Source organism: Arachis hypogaea, chromosome 2, assembly GCF_003086295.3.
Source record: "Arachis hypogaea cultivar Tifrunner chromosome 2, arahy.Tifrunner.gnm2.J5K5, whole genome shotgun sequence".
NCBI classification, from domain to species: domain Eukaryota; kingdom Viridiplantae; phylum Streptophyta; class Magnoliopsida; order Fabales; family Fabaceae; genus Arachis; species Arachis hypogaea.
The window spans coordinates 97,340,766-97,353,729 of record NC_092037.1 but is presented as its reverse complement, the minus strand read 5'-3'; the positions used below and the strand labels follow the sequence as shown (position 1 = coordinate 97,353,729).

The 12,964-nt window shown below is 38.2% G+C and overlaps 1 pseudogene; it reads left to right on the top strand.

Annotated features, from left to right (window-relative positions):
• The first annotated feature begins 1,578 nt into the window (after positions 1 to 1,578).
• LOC112729012 (probable rRNA-processing protein EBP2 homolog) lies at positions 1,579 to 9,496 on the top strand (annotated as a pseudogene).
• The last annotated feature ends 3,468 nt before the right edge of the window (positions 9,497 to 12,964 follow it).

Here is a 12,964-nt window from a genome sequence, read left to right as displayed (position 1 = left end):
CATAAACTGATTTACTGCTCAAACTATTTCATACAACACAAAGCTATCCAAATATTTTTCAAATATTTTCCTGTTTAGGATATCAGAGCAAAACATTATGATGGAAAATATTTTGAAGAATAGAACAAGGCAGTTTTGATATGTTACACAATTAAAGGAACTGCCAAAAATAAATTTTTAAACCAACAAGTTTATCAATCAGCCAGGCATCAAGATAAATCAATCATTATAAACCAAATGCCAAATAAACTAATCATGATAAACTACAACATGCAGTTCAAACAGTAATGATCATAGTAAAACTGATGCATTAACAACATGCATTCTTTGAACAAGGATGATCATGAATTTTCAAATGAAAATTTCATCCCCTGTTCCCTTGTTTTTCCAGCCCCTGTTTCGTTCCAATTTCAATTTTGGAACCTAAATTTCCTCCCCCTTTTGTCATCAAAGGGGCACCTGCACAAACCATGATTAATATAGCAAAAAGTTCAAGATAGAATAGCAAAAGTGTATCACAATATTGATACAACCGATTAGAAGTTCAAACATGAACCAAATAATACCAGAATTTACATAAAACATCAGATAGATTGTACTCCTGATTCAGAATCAGTATTCTGGTTACCATCTCCTTCTCTCTTTATGAGTGAAACCTTGTTCTCAACATCTTCATTTGTGATATCAACTTTAAAATATTCAAAGATGCAGGTGAGAAACATCCCATATGGTAGATTAGGCCTTTTTGAACTCTTGACAGATTTCCACATGTGCCTTATCATAAGGTATGCAAATGATATTTGAGATGAAGTAATGAGAGCAAACAGGACAAGAAAGTCAGACACTGTTATCCGATGGCGTGGACCACTTTGTGGTATGAGAACATGAGATATGATCTTATAAAGAAGAATTGTCTTATCTGGACCAAGTTCTCTGAGAGTTGATGCCGTACCATCCATTTTGGAGAGACCTTCGCAGGTGTGATTTAAAGCCATCTGGTAGGTGATTCCAACCTGTAAATCCCATTTCTTAGACATGTATGTTCTTGGTCCTTCTTCTTTGTAACCTAGGGCCATCCCTATGGTTCCAGTATCAAGAGTGATATGACTCTTCTTCACATATGAGTGGATTGTGCCATCAATAAGTCTCATGTTGGCGTAGAACTCACGGACTAAACATGGGTAAACTGGCTTCCGGATGTGAAGCAGAGGAGTCCATTGAAGATTATCAAACAGAGAGGAGACATTGATCCCTTTGTTGGAGAGTGAGTCTAGGCTGACTAGATAAGTAGCACAGAGATCGCGTTCTTTCAGAACTTCATTGTGGAATTCATGGGAAGCACATGAGTCGAACCTAGATCGATCATAGTGAGAATGTGGCTTATGAAACCTTTTCTTGAAATCCCATGACTCCAAATTTGCTGGCTCCTTGGTGTCATTCAAAGCAATCCCTTTAAACTTCTGAGTGCTCTTTTCGGTTGTGTCCTTTTTGTTCATGATAATGAGATTGAAAGGGTAGAAGATGAGAGAGTGAATTGAACCGAATTGTGTGAGAGAAGATGGATGGAATAAATGTAGAATGAAGGGAGAATATGAGATAGTTAATGCACAAGGTGGGTAATTAATGACCAGGGTGGTTTCCAAAAGTTTGAAAAGATGGTTTCCTTATATCAAGGGATTAGTTGAAAAAGAGGGATTTGATTTGACCTATGCTTCTTCCAAAAGATATGATAAGACAATCAAGAGATTTTGTGGATATATTTTTCAAACAAAGTGGAAAACTATCAAAACTGTTATGGTGGGGTCATGAAATTTGGTGGGGCCCATAAAATTTTGAATTCTGCGTTGCCTCCCCCTTGACCACAGCTCTTCCATTATGCCATTATTTTTTATCTCGTCCAAACCTACGAGCAAAACAGAACAGAGTCACAAATTCACAGATTTTCAATGAAACTTAAATCAAACATTCCCAAACTTTTTCTCAATGTACAGAATCTGTCTTCACAGAGAGGTTTTGTAAAAATATCAGCAATTTGGTCTTCAGATTTTACAAATTGAATATCAATAGTACCCTTTTGCACATGTTCCCTAATAAAGTGATATTTTATCTCAATGTGCTTAGTTCTTGAGTGCAGAACAGGATTTTTTGAAATGTTTATAGCACTCATATTATCACAAAATAAGGGTATACTATTGATTTTTAATTTGTAATCTTCCAATTGTGTTTTTAACCAAATTAATTGTGAGCAACAAGCAGATGCGGAAACATATTCGGCTTCGGCAGTGGATAGAGCCACAGTGGCTTGTTTCTTGCTTGACCACATGTTGAGTGAGCTTCCAAGGAAGCAACACATGCCTGAGGTGCTCCTCCTATCTACTCGATCTCCCGCATAATCTGCATCACAAAAACCTACTGCACAAAAGTCATCAGATTTAGGATACCATAATCCATAATTAGAGGTTCCCTTAATGTATCTAATGATGCGTTTAACAGCCGTGAGGTGGGATTCTTTTGGATGAGATTGAAACCTTGAACATACACCCACACTTTGGACTATATCCGGTCTAGAGGAGGTAAGGTACATGAGTGAACCTATCATTCCTCTATACCTTGTTTCATCCACATCTTGGCCATCATCGTCTTTTTCAAGTTTAGTATTGGGATGCATAGGAGTGCCCATTGATTTGGAATTTTCTAGGCCAAACTTTTTGATAAGTTCTTTTGCATACTTTCCTTGGTGAATAAAAGTACCACTAGGAGTTTGCTTAATTTGGAGACCAAGAAAGAAAGTAAGCTCTCCCATTAAACTCATCTCAAACTCACTAGTCATGAGTTTTCCAAACTCTTCACACAAGGAAACATTGGCCGAACCAAATACAATGTCATCAACATAAACTTGAACAAGAAGAATATCATCATTAGATGTTTTAATGAATAAGGTAGTGTCGGTGGTTCCCCTTTGAAAATGATTTTCCAACAAGAAGGCACTAAGCCTTTCATACCAAGCTCTTGGAGCTTGTCTAAGACCATAAAGAGCCTTAGTTAATTTGAAAACATGATTTGGAAATTCTTTATGTTCAAAACCGGGGGGTTGAGCCACATACACTTCCCTATCAATAAAACCATTAAGGAAGGCACACTTAACATCCATTTGAAACATTTTGAAACCCTTATGGGCAGCATAGGCAAGAAGCAACCTAATTGCTTCCATTCTAGCTACCGGAGCAAAAGATTCATCAAAATCAATACCTTCTTCTTGATCGTAACCTTGGGCCACTAATCTAGCCTTGTTACGAACAACTTGTCCATCCTCACCAAGTTTATTTTTAAAAACCCACTTAGTACCCGTTACCTTCTTACCATCCGGATGAGGTACTAGTGTCCAAACCTTATTCTTGTCAAATTGAGCAAGCTCCTCTTGCATTGCTTTGACCCATGATGGATCCTCAAGAGCTTGTTTGACATTGTTGGGCTCTATTTGTGACAAGAGGGCAAGATTGCTAGGTTCGGTTGGCCTTTTGGTGGATGATCTTGTTGTTACTCCTTGAGAAGGATCACCAATGATGAAGTCATGAGGATAACCCTTCATAGACTTCTATTCTCTAGGCTTTCGAACAGGTGTTGAGCTTTGATGAACTTCTGGTGGTCTCACTGTTTCAGTTTCTCGTCCCTGCTCAGGAGACAAATCGGAAGTTTCTCCTTCAATCTGACGAGACAAAACTGTACTGGCAGATTCTTCATTCTGGACAAATTTTGGATTTTCTTTGCTTGTTCCAGCTCCTTCTCCATCTGAATCATTATCTATCACAGTACTGGGAATTAAGTTAGAATCACAAAAAGTAACATGTATGGATTCCTCTATTGTCCTATGTTCCTTGAGATAAACTCTATAAGCCTTGCTTGTGGTGGAATATCCAACAAACATTCCTTCATAGGATTTTGGATCAAATTTTCCAAGATTTTCTTTATTATTAAGTACAAAGCATTTGCATCCAAAAACATGAAAGTACTTAAGATTTGGAGGGGTTCCTTTCCATAGCTCATAAGGAGTTTTCTTTAACCCTTTCCTAATGATTGTTCTATTCAAAATATAACATGCTGTGTTCACAGCTTCAGCCCACAAAAATTTAGGAATTTCATTCTCACATAGCATGGCCCTAGTCATTTCTTGAAGGCTTCGATTCCTTCTTTCAACCACCCCATTTTGTTGGGGTGTTCTAGGGCATGAGAAATTATGAGAAATCCCTAAGTCATCACAGAATTTTTCAAAATCTTGATTTTCAAATTCTCTTCCATGATCACTTCTCAAATGGGCAATTTTCAAATCCTTTTCATTTTGAATTTTCTTGCAAAGGGTAGAAAAAGCATAAAACGCATCATTCTTATGAGCAAGGAAAAGTACCCAACCAAATCTAGAGTAATCATCAACAACAACAAGACCATAATGTTTACCTCCCAAACTTTGAGTTCTAGTAGGACCAAAAAGATCAATATGTAACATTTCCAATGGCCTTTTGGTTGAGATTCCATCTTTTAATTTAAAAGAGGATTTTACTTGTTTGCCCAATTGGCAAGCATCACAAGTAAGGTCCTTATCAAACTTGATGTTTGGAATTCCTCTAACCAAATTCTTTTTGACTAGCTTAGAAATTTGGTACATGCTAGCATGTCCCAACTTTCTATGCCAAAGCCATTTTTCAGATTCAAGAGAGGTGAAGCATGTTACATTTTGTTCCTTTAAATCCTCAAGAGTTAATCCATACACATTATTGCATCTTTTAGCTTCAAATAAAACATCCCCAGTTTTCTCACAAACAACCAAACAAACAAACTTCTTAAAGACAACATCAAAATCTAAATCACACAATTGACTAACACTAAGTAAGTTATGTTTCAAACCATTTACAAGAAGCACATCATTTATACAAGAAGAAAAGTTTTTACCAACTTTCCCAACAGCCACTATTTTTCCTTTTGCATCATCACCAAAGGTGACCAGTCCTCCATCATATTCATCAAGCTTTATGAAGAAGGTTGTCTTTCCGGTCATATGCCTAGAGCATCCGCTATCCATGTACCACATATTTTCCTTTTTCTTGGATGCTAGGCAGTCCTACAAAATAAACTCAAGTGACCTTAGGTATCCAAATTTTCTTGGATCCTTTCACGTTAAACCATCTCTTATGTCCTAAATCATTGTAATCAAAAATAACTTTGTAAACTTTGTCACCAATCATTCTTTCACCAAAGAAGCATTGAACTGGAAAATGACCACTTCGGTTGCACATTCTACAAAATCTTGGAGTTGCAGTTTTGTTAAAGTGAGTTGGTTCTTGATATGTTACATCATTTGAAGATGAGGCAATATTTTCAAAATGTGATTTTTCAGATTTATAAAATCCCAACCCAGCTTTATCATAAAGAGGTTTTTGACTAGCCAAGATTTGGTTCAAATTTTCAGAACTTTGGGTGAACTTGGCTAAGTCATCTTTAAGTCTTTTAACCTCTTTGAGCAACTCTTCATTTTGCTTAAAACAGTTCACATATGCAAGAACAGAATGATCACTTTCACAGCTTCTAACTTGGGCTTTTAACTGCTTGTTTTCTTCCACAAGATCACAAGCAGTTTCGGCCTCTCTTAGTTTTTCTTTGAGGAAATCATTTTCAGCTTTAAGAATGAAATTTTGCTGTTCAAGATCTTGATTCTCAGTTAGAAAACATCTTATTTTTTCAGAAAGGTGATCTATCATGAGATGAAGGTCTTCAGTGTTAGAGTTTTGAAATGATACCTGATCTATCTCATTTGCCATGAGACAGTGCTGTGATTTAGTCTCAGACTCTTCATCATCATCATTTGAGTCATTTTCCAAATCTTCCCATGTAGCCATCAGTCCCTTCTTCTTCACCTTTTTCGGCTTCTCTTCTTTTTTCAACTTGGGACAATCAGATTTGAAATGACCCATTTCCTTGCAATTGTAACAAGTTACTTTGCTAAGGTCTTTCTTCGTCCTCCTTGAGCTGCTGCCTTTGCCTTTGAGCTTTGCCATTTTCCTGAATTTTTTTGCAAACAACACAAACTCATTTTCAGAGGAGTTATCACTGGATTCATCATCCAGAGGGTTAGTCACAGAAGAAAAGGCAATTCCTTTCTTTTTTGATTCTTTTTTCAAATAGGAGTTTTCAAAAGCAAGAAGATTTCCTCTCAAATCATCAAGAGTCATGGAATCTAAATTACTACTCTCAGAAATAATTAAAGCTTTTGTTTCCCACTCTTTTGTGAGACATCTCAACACTCTTCTCACTAGCACAGATTCTGAATGTGTGATTCCAAGAGCATCTAAGCCAACAGTGATGATATTGAACCGTTCGAACAGTTCATCAATGGACTCTCCTTCCTTCATTGCAAACATTTCATATTCCCTATTTAACATGTCTGTCCGAGTCTTCTTTACAATGGTAGTTCCTTCATGAGTGATTTGCAACTTGTCCCAGATTTTCTTTGCCGTTGTGCATCGTGATACTCGTCGGTATTCCTCAAAGCTGATAGCACAGTTGAGCAGATTGGTTGCCTTGGCATTTAACTCCACCGTCTTCCTATCTTCCTCGGTCCAGCTTGCTTCTGGTTTAAGAGAGACTACTCCTTGAGCATTTGTGGTAGTTGGAAATTTAGGACCCTCCAAGATGATCTTCCAAAGTCTGTAATCCACGGCTTGTACAAATATCTTCATCCTCTCCTTCCAATAGGTATAATTTTTCCCATTGAAGAGGGGAGGTCTGTTGCTTGATTGACCTTCAGCCAGATTGTATGATAACACATTTGTGCCACTGTTTTCTGCCATGAGGATCTTTACTCCAAGCTGCAAAGCTTGATCTCTTTGAGACCAAGCTCTGATACCAATTGATGGTTTCAGTGGCTAAGAGAAGGGGGGGTTGAATCTTAGCCCCCTTTTTCACTGCTAGCACTTGCTGAACTTCAGAGAAGACTTTTCTGTTTTTGCTCGTCACTTGACACGAGCAACTTTGTTTTGTCTCGTCCCTTGCCACGAGACTTTTTGTTTTGTCTCGTCACTTGGCACGAGATAATTCTGGCTTTTGCTCGTGTGTGGTAGAAAACAGAAATGGAGTAGAAAGAGAAAGAGATTGCACTCAGATATATCCTGGTTCGGCTGCTAAGTGCAGTGCAGCCTACATCCAGTCTCCATCACAAACATGATGGAATTTCACTATAATCAATCTGATTACAACTTGTAAAGTGCTAACCCAACTTACAAGGGGATTCCCACAGAATCATGATACACAACATAGATGAACAAAGGAACTCTAAGACATCTATGGCTTTTTCTTTTAATTTTGCACTCTCTGCCTTTTTCCGCTCTATGGCTTTTTCATTACAAACCTCACTTGTTTGCCTTTTACCATGAGATTCAAGACATGACAAAATTAAACAGAAAAATTACAAAACAGAATACATTGAAGGAGAAGAGAAATCTGTTAGCTCAGGTAGCTCTGAGAACTCTGTGCCTTGCACTCTCAAATTTTCTCCTTGCTTCAAACAGTGGTTGTCCACCCTTATTATAGAAGAGAGGAGCCTCCACATATTGAAGCCAAAAACCAAACCAACTTCTTTCTCCTTCAACAAACACAGAACCGGTTCGGCCACTCAGAGAGAGAAGAGATAACCATGCATTAACCAACATGCAATTACCTCTAGTCCTTTCTTGATCATCAACCTTCATCAATCTGGGCTCTCCATCCTTGGCTTCCTCTCCAAGATGGATTTCTGGCCCTTAATGCCTCATGATGACAATGACTTCATCTGCTTCAATCTCTGCCTTCAACCATCACTTCGCCACTCTAGCTACTCCCTGTGGTGGTTGAGCAGAATCAAAGACAAGTCATGCTTCAAGAATCTCCTCTAGCTGGCCGAATCTTCTTCTTCCATTTTGAGCATGAAAGGCTCAAGATAGCTTCACCAAATCTAACCACATTTGGTAAGCATCTTAGCCACAGCTCACTTTTATTTTGGTGTGTTTTCTTGCCATCATTGGCTTGATGGTCTTGGACGCATGCAACATCTTCCTTTCGGTGTTGAAGAATATTTCTTCCATTGTTTCCTGGACAAGAACCGAATAGAGAAGAAGAAAGAGATGAGAGAGAATGAAAAGAATCTGAAGAAAGGCTATGCAAAGAGGTTAAACAAATTAATTTGGCATAGCTTGCTTTTACTTCCCTAACATAGAGTGGCGTGTAAGTCATAATAACCATCAATCACTTCAGCTGAATTTTTCTCTCTCATGTTCCCCATGCATTAATTAACAATGTAATAGATTTTGAAATCCATCACATGGTTAATACTTGGTTCCGTTGGAAGCACTTGGCTTTCATCTTTCTTTGGTTTCGGACCAAGCTTGGAAACATTCATCACTTGTGAGACTTGGGCTTGTAGTGTTGAGATTAAAGCTGGCCCAATTGGTTAACATTTGCTTTCCTGATGAGTTGTGTAGCGGATCAAGCATAGGAAGCAAACAAGAAAGCATTTGGTTGGGCTTGCAACATTAATATTTATTCTGGCCCAATTATAACTAGCTTCAATTAAAAACACACAGCTGAACCAATAATGCAACAGTTGGGTTTTGTTAATTTTCTTTTGTTTTGGCCCAACAAAAAAACCTGTAACAAAATTATTAATCAAAAAATGTTAAATGAAAATCAGATTAATAATTTTGTAATTAATTATTTTTAATAATGTTTAGTCATCACAAATATTAATTTAGAGTTTTCCAAACTCATCAATTGTCTTTTAGTAGCTTTTCCAGGTGCTAAATTTAAGGGAACAAAGCAGGCATATCAGAAACTCCAGTCAATGGGTCTTCCCTTTCTGAGACCTCCAGATTATTACGCAGAAATGGTGAAGACTGATAAGAGAAGCGGAAGATGGAAGAGGCCGAAGAGAGAAGAAAGGCCAGGGAAGCCAAGAGGTTGGTGAAAGAGATTCAAGCCCAGAAGATGAAAGAACGGGCTAAGCAGAAAAAGTAGGACATTTAATCTGCTAAGAAATGGAGGAAGCAAAGGCAACAGAGTGGGTTTGCTGACCATGGCAATGATGCAGATTTAGGTTTTGATTTTGAGGATGGAAAGTCATTTGAGAGATCAAAGGGCAAAAGGCCAGCCGGGAGTGTCTCCGGGTGATCGGTCAGGAGGGAAGGGGAAGCAAGCTTTTGGAAAAGGAAAGACACAAAAGAAAAGGGAATTTAGGAATTCCAAATTTGGTTTTGGAGGTAGGAAGGGAATGAAGAAGCAGAATACAGCTGACACGACTTATGATGTTAAGGGATTCAACAAGGGCGAAGGCAAAGGAAATAAGAAGAGAAAGAGGTAAAATACGCCCATTTTTCACATGTTTCTCGAGGGATGGATATTATGGAATCTGCCAATGCTGGTGGTACTCCTTAAATTTTATCTGCTCCAATTCTATTTTAATTGATCTCATTGTAACTTTTTTATCGACAATTACAAATTCTTAAATATTGGAAAGAGGAATGCTAGGGGCCAGCAACTTTGTGATTTGTAGCCATCAATAGCCATCAATGATGGTTTTAATAGTGTGGGATTTCATCCAATGACTCACTTTTCTTTACTGGTTACATGCTGGACAGAATTTAACAAAGTTGCTGGCCCCCTAAACTTTTTTTATTGGAAAATTTTGAAAGGAAAGGGTAGTGTCCTAGGTTTAGCTAAGTTTGAGTAGCACTTCCTGTGTGAGAAACTCACTAAAAGTACACCAAAGAGGAGGGGCATAAGGAATCCCAAGTGGGAGAAGAAATAGAGACATAGACAGGAACAGAAAACTAGAGTAGAGTTTGTCAACTTATGAAAAAAAAGATATGATAATTGGCCACGACCTAGCTAACTTGATAGTATCTTATAGCCATCATGGGAACTAGGGGTGTTCAAAACCGATCCAAACCAAACAAAACCGATCAACCGAGCTGAAAAAACTAAAAACCGAAAAAATAATTTTTTGCTATTTTTTTGCGGTTCGGTTCGATTTTTGGTTCTGTTAGTGAAAACCCTATCCGAACCAGTTTATTTAAAAACCCTAATATAAATAAGCGAAACCCCCTTCCCCTAAGATGACCTAGCCGCCATTCACCACAAAGTCCCTATTCCCTAACTCTCTCCCCTCCCCATTCTCCACACTCGAGTACTCTCTTCCCACCGTCCACAAAGTCGCCGTTCTCTCAGCCCCTAGCATCCCGGACAGCACCTTCGCGGCGGCCCTTCCTCATCGCGGTTCCATCTTCTCGGCGCGGTCCTCCCTCAGTCCCTCCCTTCCTTGGCGCAGCTCTTTTTCTCCCACCGTTCGTCATTCTCAATGCATTGCAGCCGCCTTCTCCTCTACGCCGTGTCTCTCTAGTCTCTTTGCACCAGGAGCTTTTGTCTTCCTCCACCCACTGGAGCCACCGTCTCCTCCACGCACAAGCAGGCGCCGTCGTCGTCCATGACATTGTCTCCGAGTTAGGTATTCAATTTCTGTTTTTATTATTCTGTTGGTGATTTTATTTTGTTGTGCTTTTGCTTCTGTTTTTCTATGATCCTGTGTTTAGATTTTTTATTTTTAATTCTGTTTTATAATTCTGTTTTATAATTCTGTTAGTGATTTTACTTTTTGTGCTTCTGCATCTATTTTTCTATCATTTTGTTTTTACAAGTGATCTTTGATTCTGTTTTTGTGATTTTGTGAATTGCGTAATTATGCAATTTGTTGCTCACTGCGTCCTGCTCAGTGCTCACAGCTTCGCCACCGCCTCTGCCTCTGGTCTGCCTCTGTTCTGTCGTTGTCAATGATTTTAATACATGTTTTGATTTTTTATTGATGAAATTGCTATGGTTTGAATTCTGTTAATGTAAAATTAGGATTATGTTTAGGGTTTGAATTCTGTAATTGATAAATTTGGATTGAGTTAGATTCTAGGGTTTGTGAAATTGAGGCTAGGGTTTGTGAAATTGGGACATTTGTATTATAAATAATGAATTTAGGGTTTGGTCTCTGTTAAATGCAATTTTTTTATTTTTTGTTTATTTAAAATCTTTTTGAATAATTAAAAAAATCGAACAAATCGAACCAAACTAAACCGATTTTAATTGGTTTGGTTTGGTTCGGATGGTCTCAGCAAAAAAACCGAACTAATTCGAACCGCAGATTTAATAAACAATCGGATCGGATGTTTTTTTTTAAATAACCGAACCAAACCGCACCGAGAACACCCCTAATGGGAACTATGATTGATGACGACTACTATAGAACATCCAAAAAGAATGGTTACCTTCCCTATGAATTTTTATTTTTATTTTATCCTTTTAAGCATAATTGACATGGATACCAAATAAGTAACAATACATAATATACAAACATATTGATATATTGATATTGATTATGTTATTTTTTGTTTTTTCTTTTATTCATTTAAATTGAAAAAGTATTTTGTATTAATGACTAATTTATTATCCCTTTTTACATCATAAATTATATTTAGGAATTAATATTTAATTATTATTAATATATTTTTTAAAATATATATTTAATTTTTAATTTTATTTCTATAATTTTATATTTTTATTTAATTATAATCGGATCAACCGAATAAATCAATGACTTACCGATTAAATTAGTAATCTAATGATCCAATTGTATGACTGAGTTAATTACCGATTCCATTCTGATATCTATGGATTGCACATTAGTCAGTCAAAGTAAGAGTAGTTTAGGCTTCCAGTCAATGAGTCACCCACACTCCCACAGACCCACTCACCCTCTGGCCCTCTCCCTCTCCTTTTCCTGTCGAGCCTCCAGCCCTCCACTCTCACCTCTCGCTCTCAGTTCTCATGTCTCCAATTTCCACATCGGGCTTTCGGCAGAGAAGAGAACTCGAACGCAGCTTGGAGGAAGCACCTAAGGAACCCTCCATCTCGTCACTGTTCTTCAGCGTCCAGCCACTGCCGCCCTCATTGCTGCAGCTTCTGCACAACGTCGCCCTTGTTCGCCGCGCGGCTGCCTCCTTTTTGTTCAATCTTCTGCCTCTGTTTTTTGGCCAACCCTTGCTCTGCCCTTGCTCGAGTTGCTTAGCCCTCTGTTCAGCCCTCTACACCGTATTACAATACAAAAGTAAAAAAGGAATTGTATTGTGTATTGTTATTTGGTTTACAAGAGTATATATACATTGGAGTACGAAAGTAATACATAACAAAGTATATTAGATATAATATCCCCCCTCAAGTTGGCAGATAAATGTTTATCATGCCAAACTTGGAAATGAGATTATTAAACTGAGCTAGAGTTACAGGCTTAGTAAACACATCAGCTAGTTGGTATTGTGTCCAAACGTGAATGAGATTGAGAAATCCTGCCATTACTCGCTCTCGAACAAAGTGACAATTGATCTCGATATGCTTTGTTCTCTCATGAAAAGTGGGATTTGTTGCAATGTGGATGGCTGATTGTGAGTCACAAAAGAGCATAAAAAATGGAATGTCAACTTGAAAGTCAGAGAGAAGACCTTTCAACCAGGTTAATTCAGCTGCCACTGCTGCCATAACCCGGTATTCAGATTCAGCGGAAGACCTTGAGACAGTGTGTTGCTTCTTTGATCTCCAGGAGATAAGGGAATCACCAATGAAAACGCAGTAACCAGTGACACTTCTTCTAGTGTCCGGGAAACCTGCCCAATCAGCATCAGCGTATGCCATAAATCGCAGTTCTGACTTGGCCGAGAAGAGAAGGCCTTGTCCCACACTCCCTTTTAAGTACCTCAGTAAGTGGTGGAGAGCAGTAAGAGTGGTGGTTGGTTTGGATAGAAATTGACTCAATGTGGAGACAGCATATGTGATGTCGGGGCGTGATATTGTAAGGTACATTAGCCTCCCAATTATACGCCTATAAGTGGAAGGATCGTGCAATGGGTCC